The following is a 15,423-nucleotide window of genomic DNA, read 5'->3' on the forward strand; positions in this document are numbered from 1 at the left end:
TGCAAAAGAAAAATAGAAGAACAAGCTATGTAATATGTATTTACTGAGTATCAATTTGCCTTAGGCTTGATAGGCATACTTTGTAATCAAAATGCACAACAGGAAGGCATTTGTAGGCTTGAAAATCCCAAGATTTATATAAAACTTCCTCTAGGTTTTGAAAATGAAAGATGGATTGAGGAAACATTGAAAGTATTAGAGGAGGACTAAGCAGACTCATGGGGAACTCTCTGATTAAATGTTTTGTGGGAAGGACATAGAGATCTGGGAGGAAGGAACAGCAGAAATTGGAAGAAGATATGGCTGGCTGGCCTCATGTGTGGGACAATTCCATGCGGCAACATTTTACTGAATGGAACAACTCCCACCTGTATAATTTATAAGGCAATGGGACTTCATAAACACAGCAAGTATTCTAAGTGGATGTGTTTTGTTTCCTTTCAAACATTCCAAAATGGCTAGCTGATGGTATTGATTTTAGCTCTCCCTTGTTTCCCCAGGTCAATTTCAGATTCCTCCATCTGAAAAAATTTTGCTGGGCAAACGCCTACCCATAATAACAACCTTCATTTCATATATAGACCAGGAAAGTGTCTCTCCGCAGTTAAGTCGGTACATTTTTTGTTTTTTCTGTTTTGGATTTCTGGGGTTTGTTTTGTGCAAGACTATTGTAAAATTTAGACCTGCTTTGAATAGAGCTTCTTAGCTCAGGCACAATTAGAATGTATGTTATATAACCATAATGCATATCATGGAATTCGTGGTTATTTTTGCTCCGGCAAGTGGCCAAATTTAGAGCAAACATTTGATTGGTAATACTGCTTGAGTATAAGACTATTTAATTCTTTTTCCCATTTATGGGTTTAGGATTGATTTTTTTGCTTTATTTACACCAGTTTATTCTGCATTTTTCCTACATATTTCTATGCTTCTAACTTTAAGTTCATGTTTTCATATTTTTGTCCTTTTCCCTTCATTTTTATGTTCTACTCTTTCTAAAAGCTAATTAGTATTACTTGAGTCTCATATGCTTGAAGGTTTCTTTGTACAGAATTAACTATCTACAAAGCAGGGGTGAAATCCAGCAGGTTCTGACAGGTTCTGGACAACTGGTAGCGGAAATTTTGAGCAGTTGGAGAACCGGTAGCGGAAATTTTGAGTAGTTCGGAGAACCGGCAAATACCACCTCTGGCTGGCCCCAGAGTGGGGTATGAATGGAGATTTTGCAGTATCCTTCTCCTGCCACGCCCACCAAGCCATGCCCACAGAACCAGTAGTAAAAAAAATTGGATTTCACCACTGCTACAAAGGATTTATAATCCATAGAACCTATGTAGAAAATTGAACTTACTCACCCTATTCTATTCAGTGTATTCCCACTTATGATGATCATATTTGTTTTACTATGTTGCTCTTTATATAACTTAAATGGCTCTGTGTTGAACAAGAGGCATTGGTCTGTAGGAACCTCAAGGCTTGTCAGAGTAGGAAAATAGTACTTCAACCAAAGAAATTGAAAAGGTAGAGTGCTAAAGCAAATTAATAACAGGATGCTGAATGGCTAACACAATACAGAACAAAAATCAAGATAATGTCTAATTCCATGAAGATTTACTGATGAGCTTGTGCACAATTAAATACTGTATTTTGCAGAAAGTGGTTTATTTACTGGCTCGTTCACCAACTACATTTATTAGTCAGTTTTTCACAAATGATTGAAGCATTGTACAATCACTGTAAAGTAACAAATTACAAACCAAAGCCAAGAAATATCACAATCAAACCAATTAAAGAATGTATTTAATATCCCTGCCTCCTCCCACCCCAGCAATGCTCATACCTAAAATCTTGTCAAAATCTGTCGAAGATGAGGCATTGACCTCTTTCCAACTTTCTAAATCCAAAAAGAAGACTAAGAAGAGCTTTTTAAAGTGATGGTCCAACATAGTTAATTTATTGCCCCCCCCAACTCTTATAAAGCTGTGATGAAATAATACATTTGACCATATTAACTGCTATGTTGATATTTATACAAACACACCCCACACATCACACCTACATACAAGTATTCATGCATCTCGCAGCCTCTTCTGCTCTCTGTAGCTAGCCTGCAGTCCTGAAGCATCATATTAGATTCAATTTCTAGTCTGATTAAACTAGAGGGTAACTTCTTGTCCTTCACTTCAGTCAATAATGTATCCTTGGCCTTTCCTGATGTACAAGCTGCATGCTCAGAATGAAGAGCTGGAACTTTGGGGTGTGGAAAAACAAGAAACCCACTTTATCCAATGAAAATTATCATTAATGGTAATCCACTGAAGACTTTTTAAGCAGAAATACATGGAAAGGAGACATATGCACATTGACCAAACCTTACCATCTTGAAACTTATTTAATAAAATCATGCATCGTTCTACTTTAATATTCTGTGTGAAAAAATAAATCTTAACATGTCAATCAGGCTAACAATATTTAAGTACATCCTTTTCATCACATTGTAAGATTTTTGTTTTTTTCTAACTCCCTTTTTTCTTTTAAACCTTTAGATGCATGAACAGATAGATGCACAAGTCCACAGAATAATGCTGAAGCAAAATAATGTATCCAAGGCTCAAGAAGCAATGGAAAATTGGGCTGTGGTAAGATCTCCTTTGAAGTAGAGTACAGTTCGTTTCTGAGCCTTACAATTCAGACAGGATGCTGATCAATGGAAAAATTTCAGAGAAGAGTCGCATGGATGATAAATGTCTAGAAGACAAACTGCACAAGGAACACTTGGAGGAAACTGGCTGTTTTGCCCAGTAGAAAGGTTAGAGGGGGGTTGGTCGCATGTTTTGAGGGTATAGAAGAACATCACGCAGAAGAGAAAAGCTGTTCTCACAGGATCCACTAAGGACAGGATAGGACACAAAACAACAGCTTAAGTGTGTCCCAACGGATGCTGACTCTTGTGAGCCCGACTGCTATGGCCTTTATTGAATGGCCTTGGGTAAGTCACTCTCTGCCAGCCTCAGTTCCCCATCTGTAAAATGAGAACAGCAATGATCTTGTTGTGAGGGTAAATCCAAAGAAGGTCAAGTGTTCTGCAAATTATATTGTTCTAAGCTATGTACATAATTACTACTTCCTAATAGTCTTCCCCTTTTTTCCCATTGTGATCTATTGTGCATTAACCATTGGATGAGCCAACGGGACCCAGGATAGAGGTAGAATTAAAGGGAGAGGAAAATTTGATGAAATAGAAGAGGGTAGCGGGTTGGGCTATAATTAGCACTCCTCTTTACTCTCAAATCTATCTTTTTCTGTCAACATGTGCTATTTATTATTTTTCTTATATTCTGTTCTATAACTAGAGTGCTTGGGGCAGCATACAAATCTGTTAAAACATGAAAGATAAAGCGCACCACATAAAAAAAGATGACGAAGAAAAAACCCACAATAACAAGAACAAAAATCAGCAGCAGCAAAGACAGTCATAAGCAACATACACAAAATCACAGTAAAATCAGCAGCGTGACTGCATCAGGTTCTAACAGCGGTAGGAGTGTTTTCTAAGCAATTTGTGTCTTTGTGCGTGGCTTCTACCTGTGTCTATACTCATAAATACATAAGGATAGTTGTGGATTCATATGCACACATAGATACAAATGGTGGATTGCTTGTGAATTTCATTAAAAAAGTCCTTTAAGAGTAAAAATAAATCGCAAAATTAAAGAACATTAGAAAAACAGCCAGAATAGTTTCAGTGTCCCATTACAACAAAGAGATTCTCAGAGTAGGAATCCAGAGAATGCAACTGTTTCAGCCTCAAGCCCACTCAGGGATAGTTACCTTCTTGTCATGGCCAGTAGTTCCATAATCACAAAAAAATGTTTGCTTGTAGCCATGTTCTCCAAGTCTCTAGGGAGCTTCTTCCCAATTGAAGTCTGCCTCAGGGGGCATGACATCTTCCCCACTGATCAGTTTCCCCAACCTGAGAGATCAAAGAGAACTACTGCCCTTGCCAGGTTCCACAGAGGTGATCAACAAATATAATCAGTGCTGCCTCCATACTGTGTCCAGGTCTGAAACCCAACTGAAATGGGTCCAGAGGATCTGTTTCCCCAAGGAACTCTACAGCCAACCACTTTTTCAACAAACTTCCATAAAAGCTTCCAACTAACTTGGAGATTGGATGAAAGTTGTTGGAAATATAGGTGATTTAATATCTAAGAAATAATCAGAAACAGAAATCTCCAGTCCTCACTCAAAGAGGGATGCCCAAATTTGATGCTTTTAAGGGCTGGATACCCAGCACAGAAATCTGTTGGCATAACATATTTCCTTACTTTAATTAAAAAAAAAAACATGAGAAAGGCAAGACTAGGTTTAGAATGTCCTCAGCTATTAATTCCCTTACTTTTTAAGTACATGGCGCTTTGTAAGTGAGCAGCAAACTATATGGTTGTTACTTAGCAACCCGAGCTAGCTTTTGAAAAGTTGTTGGCGGATAAATAGCGTGGTCTTTCATGCCTTTGCATGTACATGTGTGCACAAGAAAAAGCATGTGCATCTTCCATGAGCTAGTCTTCTGGGTTAGGAATGCCTCAAAGACCCTACTGGATCCAGTCAAGTGGAAATTCTTCTGCATAAACCAGACTAACATTAATGAAAGCTGCACATCCATGATGTATGCACTCATTATGCAAGGATAAAATATGCATGTGGGAAGGAAACAGTGAGTGAAATACATGGCATTTATAGACTATTACCTAGACAATGTCTGTGGGTGTGAAACTGACATAGTACAATGCAAAAAGCACAGCCATAATAGGACTAGCCTGTGTAGCTAACCACAGCCACTTTAATATGCTGTTAATCAAATAAAATGTTTTTAATATCAAAAAGCAGTGTGAAAAAGTAAAGAGCACAAATCTAAATACACTCACAGATTATCAGTAAAAAAGACTTCACTGAGCATCCAAAAAAGAAAACAAAACCCACAATGGAAATGTTAGGCAAGTTGCATTGTGCAGAATGCCATCACTGAAAAGATCAGCAAATTTTTAAAGTGTTTCTCAGATAGTTAATATTGTTATTTAAAGGATCCAGATAGGTTCCAGACGGAGCTTGGGCCATTTCCTGAGGCTTTGGCACACGGCTCAACTGAGGACCTGGTGGCCGCCTGGGATAGGGCAGCCGCTGGAGCTTTGGATCGGGTCATGCCTTTGCGGCCTCTGACCCGGCGCCGATCTCGCCTGGTTCCTTGGTTCACCGAGGAGCTGAGGGAGATGAAGCACCAAAAAAGACGGCTGGAGAGTGGTTGGAGGGCCATTCTGAATCTGACCGAACACTGATAAGGTCTCATATTAAGACCTACCTGGTGGCAATAAAAGCGGTGAAGTATAACTATTTTGCCGCTCTTATTGCGTCATCAGATAATCACCCGGCCGCCCTGTTTAGGGTGACCGTTCCCTGCTCCACCAGGAAGCGCAGGAGGACCCCTTGGAGGGTAGAGCCGAGGATTTTGTACAGTATTTGTATGACAAAATCACTCAGATTCAGGAACACCTGGACTCTGACTGGGTAGATTCAGGGGGGAGGACAGAGGCAGGTCTTGTGAGTATTATCTGGGAAGAGTTTGATTCTGTGACGCCTGAAGACGTGGACAGGATACTGGGCAAACTGAGTGCAGCCACATGTTTATTGGACCCATGTCCCTCCTGGCTGGTGCTGTGTTGTGGCTCCGTTACCTGAGCCTGTGTCATCAGCAGGAGAGGACTCCGAGAGTGAAGGAGAGGAGTTGGCAAGGCCTCCCTCTCCAGGACCCTCCTCTCTGGCAATGCCTTTGGTGTCCGCCGAAGGGCAAGAGATAGGGCCGGGGCCAAGCACGTCCACGCAGCTACAGGTGGACAGTGATGAGGGTAATGAGTCTTGGCTGGATCCTCGGCAGCGTCGCAGAGATAAGCGCGTGCAACAGAAGAAAAGGCGTGCCAGAGATTAGGCTGAGTCACTGGACCACACCCCACAGGGTATAAAAGGGGGTGAGGTGGCCATTCAGACTCTGTGACAGACAAAACTAACTACTATCGAGTCACATTGCATCTTTGGAAACAACATTATCGGCCTTGGATTTATTTTACGAACTGGACAATTCTTGACTGTGAGTATTTTGTTTATTGAGTAAAAGTTCTTGGCAAGCAGCTACTGGGTTGCTGCCAAGCGTCTTATCGGAAGAATTGGTTGTCTGCCAGTTTATTTAACCCCCGGCTGTCTGTTTATGTGTGTGTGTGAGATGGGGACAGAACATGCTGGCCTCTTGGGAGGTTACACGAGGCTGGCTCCAGGGGATTATAAATGCTTCTCTGAGTGAGGTTGTCTTCCCCGCCACCTTGAAAGAGGTGGTGGTGAGGCCTCTCCTCAAGAAGCCTTCCCTGGACCCAGCAGTGTTGGCAAATTACCGTCCAGTCTCCAACCTTGTTGAGAGTGTGGTAGCGCAACAGCTCCCTCAGTACCTGGATGAATCGTCGTATCTGGATCCGTTCCAGTCGGGCTTCAGGCCTGGGTCCAGCACGGAAACGGCATTGTTCGCATTGGTTGATGATCTCTGGAGGGCTCGGGACAGGGGTTGTTCCTCTGTCCTGGTCCTATTAGACCTCTCAGCGGCTTTTGATACCATTGACCATGGTATCATGCTGCACTGGCTAGAGTAGTTAGGGGTGGGGGGCACCATCCTACGGTGGTTCTCCTCCTTTCTCTCTGACTGGTCGCAGTCTATGTTGACAGGGGGGCAGAGGTCAACCCCGAGGCCCCTTGTATGTGGGGTGCCACAAGGGTCGGTCCTCTCGACCCTTCTGTTCAACATTTATGTGAAGTCGCTGGGTGAGATCATCTGTGGTTTCGGGGTGAAGTACCACCAGTAGGCTGATGATACTCAGCTGTACATCTCCACCCCGGACCACCCCAATGATGCCCTTGAAGTGATGTCCCGGTCCCTGGAGGCTGTGCGGATCTGGATGGGGAGAAACAGACTCAGGCTCAACCCATCCAAGACCGAGTGGCTGTGGTTTCCGACATCCCGATATAGTCAGTTGGTGCCATCACTGACTATTGGGGGCGAGTCATTGGCCCCCACGGAGAGGGCTCGCAACCTGGGTGTCTTCCTGGACTCACGGCTGTCTTTGGAAGAGCACTTGATGGCTGTGGCCAGGGAGACTTTTTATCAGGTCCGCCTGATTCACCAGTTGCGTCCCTTTCTGGATCGGGACTCGTCACTCATGCTCTCGTTACTTCCCGCCTGGATTACTGCAATGCTCTCTACATGGGGCTCCCCTTGAGGAGCACCCGGAGGCTCCAGCTGGTCCAGAATGCGGCCACGCGGGTGGTTATGGGAGCGGTGTGGCGCTCCCATGTGACCCCCCTCCTGCGCAAGCTGCACTGGCTCCCGGTGGTCTTCCGGGTGCGCTTCAAGGTTTTGGTTTCCACCTTTAGAGCGCTCCATGGTATCGGACCGGGGTATTTACGAGACCGCCTTCTGCTACCAATAGCCTCTCACTGACCAGTACGCTCCCATAGAGAGGGGGTGCCGTCGGCCAAACAGTGTCGACTGGCAGCCCCCAGGGGGAGAGCCTTCTCTGTGGGGGCACCTACCATCTGGAACGAGCTCTCCCCGGAGATACGGAGGATCCCGGATCTGTGCACGTTTCGTCGTGCTCTCAAAACATTTTTATTTCAGCAGGCTGGCCTGCCTAACTCTCTCTTTTAAATTTTTAAATCGTTTAATCTGTTTTACAAATTGGTTTTAAATTTGTTTTCGGCCAAAATATTTAATAATTTTAATGGACTTTTAATGTTTGTATTATCTGTATTTTATCTTGGCTGTTCACCGCCCTGAGTCCTCCGGGAGTAGGGTGGTATAGAAATTTGATAAATAAATAAATAAATAAAATAGACTGATACGAATCAGAAATATATTAACATATTAGGGCCCAACCACATTTTGCCTATGCTTAGAGATCAATTATAATTTGGGTTATCGTTTGCTCCAAAATGCCATTTCATTGTAACATTAGCCAGGAGTGCCTGCATATTCCCTTTTTTCATAGAAGAAAATACTTTGCATGCCAAAATCAAATCCACCCACTTAAAAAAACAGACACCCACTCCCACCCACTCCCAACTGCTTCACTGAACTGCTCCCTGCAGTTCATGGCTACCAACCCACTGCCCATCTTATCCAAGTACAAAGTTATCTGACTGAACCTCCATTCACAATCTTTCTTCGTCTCCCCTCTCATGCAGGGACAAATGCCCCTCTTACCTTCAAACATGGTAGAATCTAGTTTGCAATTATGGTTGCATGATAAACCAGATATGCTAAAAATAATTTAAGCAATCCAGATTTCATTATAGACATATGAACCTAGAATCTCTTTTTGGGGCAGTTTATATAGTCTCATGCTACAGAATCCCATGCTGTCTCTCATATTCAGTATGAGTATGTCTCTCATACTCAGTATGAGTATGACAAGATTTATATGCCATTTTTATTATGGACATACTTATTATGTTCAAAACTGTAACTCCAGTAAATCTATTCAGGCAACTAATTTAGGATTGTAAATGATAACATTGATGCTGGCTTGTTTTCTTACAGCAGATTTAGGACTTAACAACTATTTGTTCAATTTTGGATTAAGAATAAAGCACAATTAATTAAAGCTTTCTGATATAGCCATGCAGAATACAGGAAATGAGGAAGTTCTTGAACCTGATGCTAGTTCATTTAATACTAAACTGAAGTTTAATGTTACATCCTAACAAGACTGACTTTCTATCTAAAAGAACCAGTTTGCATGGTTTTTAAACATTAAAGGACACAAAAGATCATCTGCAGTATTTTTTATTTGATTATCTGCTTTATGTCTACCAAACAGCATAGCCAGTTACATGGTTATTACCCAGTGCTTACCAATCTTGTTTCTGTAAAGATCTGGGGCTAGTAGAGACTTGGGGGGGGGGGGAGAGAAACAGTGTAGGGTCAAGATTAGGAGCCTCTTCAAAATAGCTAAGGGTTCTGGAATGAAAGTGGCCAGGTTAATCATCTTTGCTTAAACATCACGTATAATTTGGCTCTTAATGATCTTGCCTTTGCTTCATGGACATAGGTATCTACGGGGAATGAAAGGGAAACAAATTATAACACATATATGAATAATATCATCACACAAATGGCCCAAATTACAAACTTACAATTGTTGTCAGGACACAAGTTTGCACCACATTGCCATTTGCACGATAATGTCATTATATACAAGTTGTCATTTGGGTGTCTTCAGGATTTGCTCTGGATATCACTATCCTCACATTTATTTTCACAATTGCTTCTGTACTGCCTAAGGCATATAACTAACTTGGTAAGACGTTTCACAATATACTTCCAGGCAGGATAAAGATGTGGTTACAAACAGAGTCATTGGGAGTCAGGCAGAATACAAATGTAATAAATAATAACAACATTCTTTCACTGTTTTAGAAACTAATCAATGGGTATGCTTCTTTGGAATCATATGAAATCAGAAGTGTAGTATTTGAAATGCTTATGTTATGTGTGTTTATATAATTAATAGTACATAATTATAATGTGTAATGAGATTATAAAATAATTTATGTTGTATATTACAAATTAAGTATAATTTCTGTTGCACTTTACAATGCATCGTATTTGCAAATACCTACCCTAATAGAGAAGGTAGGTTCCAAAAATTGAATGAGTCCCCAAAATGTCTTTGTGTATTGCCTTTAGTAATCTTGTTTCTTCCAGATAAATTGGGCTATAACTCTATGCTGTATGTGGGTACAACACAATAGAGGCCTTCAAATTGGAAAGGGTGTCTTTTATTTGGCCAGTCAGTTTTAAACTTTATTTTCCAAGAAGGAACTCAGGGAAGTTCATCCATTTCAGGGTTTTATTTGGCACAGAAAATCAATTTTATTGGTTTATGGGCATGGGAGCAATTATGAAAATTCACTGTTACCTATGGCTTGAAGCTTGTGTTATTTTATTGTATGAATGCATAAACAGAGGATTTACGCATATAATATGAATACTTGGTGTGCTTTTCTTTCAGCATAGCTCCAAGCAGTGCAGCAGTTTAGGTCAGAGAGACCCAGATGCGTCAAAGCTCTGGGATGGTGTCCAATGATAAGAAAAGAACAGGTCTAAATAATAGGAACATTTAGGGAGCTTCTCGACTACAGACTCATCTGATCGGCGCGCATGCACACACACACACACACACACATCATGTTCTGCTCTCTGAGTATATATTTATTTTGTTGAGGTGATTACTTGCAAGAGGAGCAATTCTATGGAAAGAAGAGGAAAGTGGAACAGAGAAACCAACATGGCCTGAAGGAGCTTCTTTGTTTCCTTCATTTTTTTGGACATTTGAGGAGGGGGGGAATCCTTCCACTCCTTTAAACAGGAGGAGGAAAAAAATGTACCCGTCAATGGAAATGTAATAAAAATAAGAGAACAACTCTGACAGAGTTAACTTTAACTTTGAGGCTGATTGGTCACTTGATCCGGGAGCATGTTAGCAGATAGGACAGCCTTCAGTCCTAGAGCCCTACCTACCCCATCTCTCAGCTTGCCTGCAGTTTGCCTTTTATCATCTCCTCCAACAATGCAGAGTCCTGGCTACAGATTTTCTGCAGTCTTTTGAAGTAAAGTAACAAGGATCCCCCCTGCCAAAGAATCTACTCTTTCACAGGATCTGAAAAATTTCCTGCCTCCTAAGACACCCTCTTCAGAAACACAATAATATGCCCAGTTTATAAATGCTTGGTCATTTTTCCTGCATGTGTCAGAGGTTTAATTGTGATCATTGTGTCTTCTTTCAATGCAACTGCTGCATCTTGCATCTAACACGATCATGTTTTGTTTTGGTTTGATTCTGCTGTGTTCAGTAAAGATTATAATCTTTAGCTTTTGTGCCTGTGTCTCATTCATTAGCTGACAGCCTTGTATTGCCAGAAAAACAAAACATCCCTCCCAACAACAGCTTTTGATAGCAGCCAAGTCAACTGCTAACCATTTGGCAGTTAAAACTTGAGCTTACAGTCCCCAAACACAGAGCCTCTTTTTATGACATAGGTCCAAGTGGTTGCTAAAAGGAGGAGAGGTTAAGCGGGACAAAATGAAAAATGAGAAGCACTACTGTACACACTTGAATTGAAATTACTGCTATATCCTTAATGCTCATCTGCTATGGCATTTATAAACTGGGGGATAAGTCCTTGCTTAAAAAATAACGATTCCTTAATTTACATCTTAATATGACTTGACTCCATTTACACATGCTAAACTATTACGTAAAACCTGGCATGCTGTTCTTCAATTTTCACAGTTCTCCAAATTATATTTCATACTGCATCACGTTACACTGTATGGTATTATTACCTTTTCTGTAAGATCACAGCAATGTTGTAATTCTGTGATTCCCCCCCATCTATTTAGAAAAATAGGAAAAATTGCATACCAAAACATATCTTTTATAAAAAAAATCTTGTTTAAAACAAAACAAGTACGTACATTTAGGTAAGCTATCAAAAGAAGTTCATAAAAGCTCATAAAAATGCAAGCAAATCTTTATGCAAAAAAAGCATTTACAAACTAATATAGAAATAGAAAACAGTAAATTTGTCTTTGTTAAAATGTTAATGTTCTAAAACAGATTCATTTTTCAAAAGTAAAGAGGTGAATCCCATAAAGACCACTTATATAAACTGTCAATTCTGAATACCTAGTATATTAATGTCAGTTGACAACGTATGAATATACGTACTATTCATCCTGGGCAATTTATTCTCTCCTCCCTGCTCACCAAGCCAGTTTAGAATGCGTTGCTGCCCTTTGTCTTCAACCCACATCCTGTTACATTATTTTATAATAATGTAGATGCAATTGATGTAACATATCTTTATCAATTTGTTTTTGGAAAAAAAATAAAGGAAGTTCGTTGGAGTTTCTCTGAATTAAATTCTAAATTCTGTAACATCAAATATTGTGCAAAGTGCCATAAAAATACTACGAAGAAAATGTTTTACAGGGGAAGCAGAGATTTTTAAAAAATAATTTGCACTTTGTAAAATAAAATGATTTGACAATGCTTCTCATAGTCTATTAACCATGCCTTGGAGATACCCACCAACTATTTTTAGACTGGTAAACCTCTATTCAAAAATTGTTTAACTAACCAGTCAGTAAGGTAGACAATTGTAACCAATTTTCTACCTGATTGATTGATTGGTTAGTCAGACAATTTTGAACCAGGAGGGACTTCTCTCATTGTTGTTGTTAGTTGTGAAGTCGTGTCTGACCCATTGTGACCCCATAGACAACATTCCTCCAGGCCTTCCTGTCCTTTACCATTCTCTGGAGTCCATTTAAGCTCACGCCTACTGCTTCAATGACTCCATCCAGCCACCTCATTCTCTGTCATCCCCTTCTTCTTTTGCCCTCAATCTTTCCCAGCATTAGGCTCTTCTCCAGTGTGTCCTTCCTGGACTTCTCTCAGCAACTAGTAAAAACTACTCTCTGCTTCATTACACACTACTCTTCACCTACTGAAGGTGGGCTTTTTTGACAAAGAGACTAACACACTTAAATTCAAAAATAGCCTGACAGACCTATGACTGGGGCAGAGATCCTCTGGATCAACAATCAGTCATTCATGCAACCTAAAAATAGCTAAAACATTCTTCCTGAGCCCATCCTACCTTACTTACTTATTGCAAGGGTCATTAAGAGTTGGGTGGCAAATTTAATCTAGTACCTTATTATGATTGGTTGTATAGTCAGACAGATTTTTAGACTGGATTTGGAATTTTTGTCCACCTGTCAACCTCTTCCCAAGGAGATGGAAAAGGCAGATGCTGTTTGATGGTGTTAAAGGTATTGTAACAGGATGTAAGCTGTTCCAAGTAAAGTTACCTTTTTCAATTGGCTGGTGGTGATTTTGTCAATGCCAAATGTCATGTTCAAGTGGTGCTCTAGATGTTTTGGGATTGTACCTGAGATGCCTTTTATTACTGGTACTATGCTTTCTTTTGCCACAATTATTCTACTTACTATTTGCAGGTCTTTGTATTTTGTGATTTTCCTCCAGTTCTTTCTTTTCTCTTCTATTGTCTCCAGGTATCGCAATATCCATTATACAGACTTTATTGTTTAATAAAGATTTAATATTATAGGAATTGCTCTGAGAAAATTTCCCAATTCTGCAGGAAAGCTGTGGTTTAAAGTTTATGGATCGTTTCTGAGTATGTCTGCACAAAACTCCCACCTGAACTATTTGCCTCTGTAGGTTATAAAAAATGAGAAGATTCATAAAATATCTAATGATTAAGACACATGTAAGAGAATGAAATCCTTTTTCACCTAGTTAAAAGCTTCACTCTTTACTAACCTGGAAAAATCATGCTTTTACCATTAATCTTAAATCAATTTAGCACACAACTACCCATCCAAACTTCCAATCTTATGATCCCTGGAGAGGCCACAATTTTTAAAAAAAAAATATCTTCCAAGCTTTATGACTTTGGACTTGGTGGTTTAATTTCAAATTTTCCCAGCTCTCACAGCAATATCCATAAGCTCTTCCACCACGAAGATGGGAGTTTTGATATTGGGAGAAGAAAAAGAGGAGACGATTGGAAGAATGAAAGCATAAATCCAAAGTAGATGCTTTGGAATCATTCATAATTTCCCACTCTCCAACCACAGATCCTGGGATTACTTGAAGTATGAGGCTAGTCAGGAGGAAAGCTTTTACTAGCTCCTGAGCCAGGCAAGGATTTCAAGTCTTAGGCCTCCCAAAAATACTGTACTTGAAAATTCATGTGCAAATTAGCTTCACGAGAAAGCTTTGCTGCTTTGTTCACCTGATTTTGAAGGTCTGCAGAATGTACACCTTCATGTAACAATCCTACCACTTATATAGATAGACTTCCCTTTGCAGTTGCTCAGATGGACTAAGGCCCAACCATGCTATAGACCGCATGTAACTAGAATGCCAGTGACTTGGTTTGGTACAAAAGCAAGTGATGAATAACAGGGTTACTATGACCCTCCACAAACACATAATAACATGGCGTCTTTTCATGTAATAACAGCCACAAGAACAGAGAAAGCTTTTTAAAAGTCAAATATGAATGAGCATTAGCCACCACAAGAAGCCTCTACTCCATGACCCACCCCCTCTCTCCCTGCTCATAAGTTTCCTATCTTCTTCCATAACACCTGCTTAAGTGTCGGATGTTTCAGCCTCTTGCACACACAGGCTGTGCAGGAAAAGGGAGCCCCTAGACCCTTTGTCTCCCCTGATTACACCCTTTCCCTCCATTTCTCCATGACTCATGCTCCAGCTACTAATTAAAACCAGGAAACAAGCTGGGGGAGCAGTTAGGATTATTTTAGAAACCATGCTGACTTTGGAGGGCACCAGCCTCTCGTCACCATAGAAACAAGGGCTTTAAAAAAATATGTTTCCCACCCTTGTCTGCATTTCCCCAGAGTATTTGCTCCCCATCCTAGGAATCTTCCCATTTTATCCCACTTATCCCACTTTCTGAAAAGTCTCCTCTGAAGAAAACATACTTGCTCCTCACTAGAACAGCATTGTGAGTTGGGGTTCTGGTAACACATATTCCCTTAAACTACTAGGTGATTTGAATTACCGTAATGATCAGATTGAGAGCCTGATTCAGCTTCTCTGACCTGCCTGGAAGGACTCTAAGAGAGCTGGATAGTTTGCTGCCTTTAAATTCCCTTCTAAAACCCTCCCCCCCCCCAACAATTCTTTTGGCCATGATTGCTGAAAACCAACAGCGGTTTCTTGACATTTTAAGTGGGAAGAGATTAAAAATGATGCTGCGAAACTGCAAAAATCACTGCAAAAAAAAATCACAGTTAAAAAAAGCAAAAAATGCAAATTCCTCCAAGAACCATGTCTGCCCATTGTGACCTTTATAATCCCAATTGTTTTCACTAAAACAGTATGGCATACATACGGGGCTGTGATCCTCCACAGCAGTATTTCTTAACCTCGACAGCTTTAGGCTATATGGACTTCAACTCCCAGAATTCCCCAGCCAGCATCCTTCACCATCGACATAACTGAATAGGAATGCTGGCAGTAAAATAATTTGGGGGGGGGGGGTTTTGCACATATTCTCTCTCCCATGTATACACAAGTGGTGTGCATGGAGTAATTCCAGGGGTGAAATTTACTTACCTTCCCTACTGATTTGCCAATGTGTGCACGCTGTGCGCGCGCTCATAAAAAATGTCGCAAAAAAGTGATATCATGACATCCACGTGGGTGGGGAGAGCCAGATACAACCGACTGGATTTCACCCCTGAGTAATTCTCAAATATTG

The 15,423-nt window shown here is 40.6% G+C and overlaps 1 protein-coding gene and 1 long non-coding RNA gene across 5 annotated transcripts in view; one reads left to right on the plus strand and one right to left on the minus strand.

The window, feature by feature from the left end:
- IQSEC2 (IQ motif and Sec7 domain ArfGEF 2) overlaps nt 1-15,423 on the minus strand; it is a 145,819-nt gene that overhangs the window by 96,328 nt on the left and 34,068 nt on the right. The window lies entirely within an intron of this gene.
- Nucleotides 501-2,812, plus strand: LOC117675539 (uncharacterized). The gene is made up of 2 exons (XR_004594232.3): nt 501-612; nt 2,547-2,812. It is a non-coding gene; the product is annotated as an uncharacterized LOC117675539 (long non-coding RNA).

Source organism: Pantherophis guttatus, chromosome 2, assembly GCF_059756535.1.
Source record: "Pantherophis guttatus breed Tessera chromosome 2, ASM5975653v1, whole genome shotgun sequence".
NCBI lineage: Eukaryota > Metazoa > Chordata > Lepidosauria > Squamata > Colubridae > Pantherophis > Pantherophis guttatus.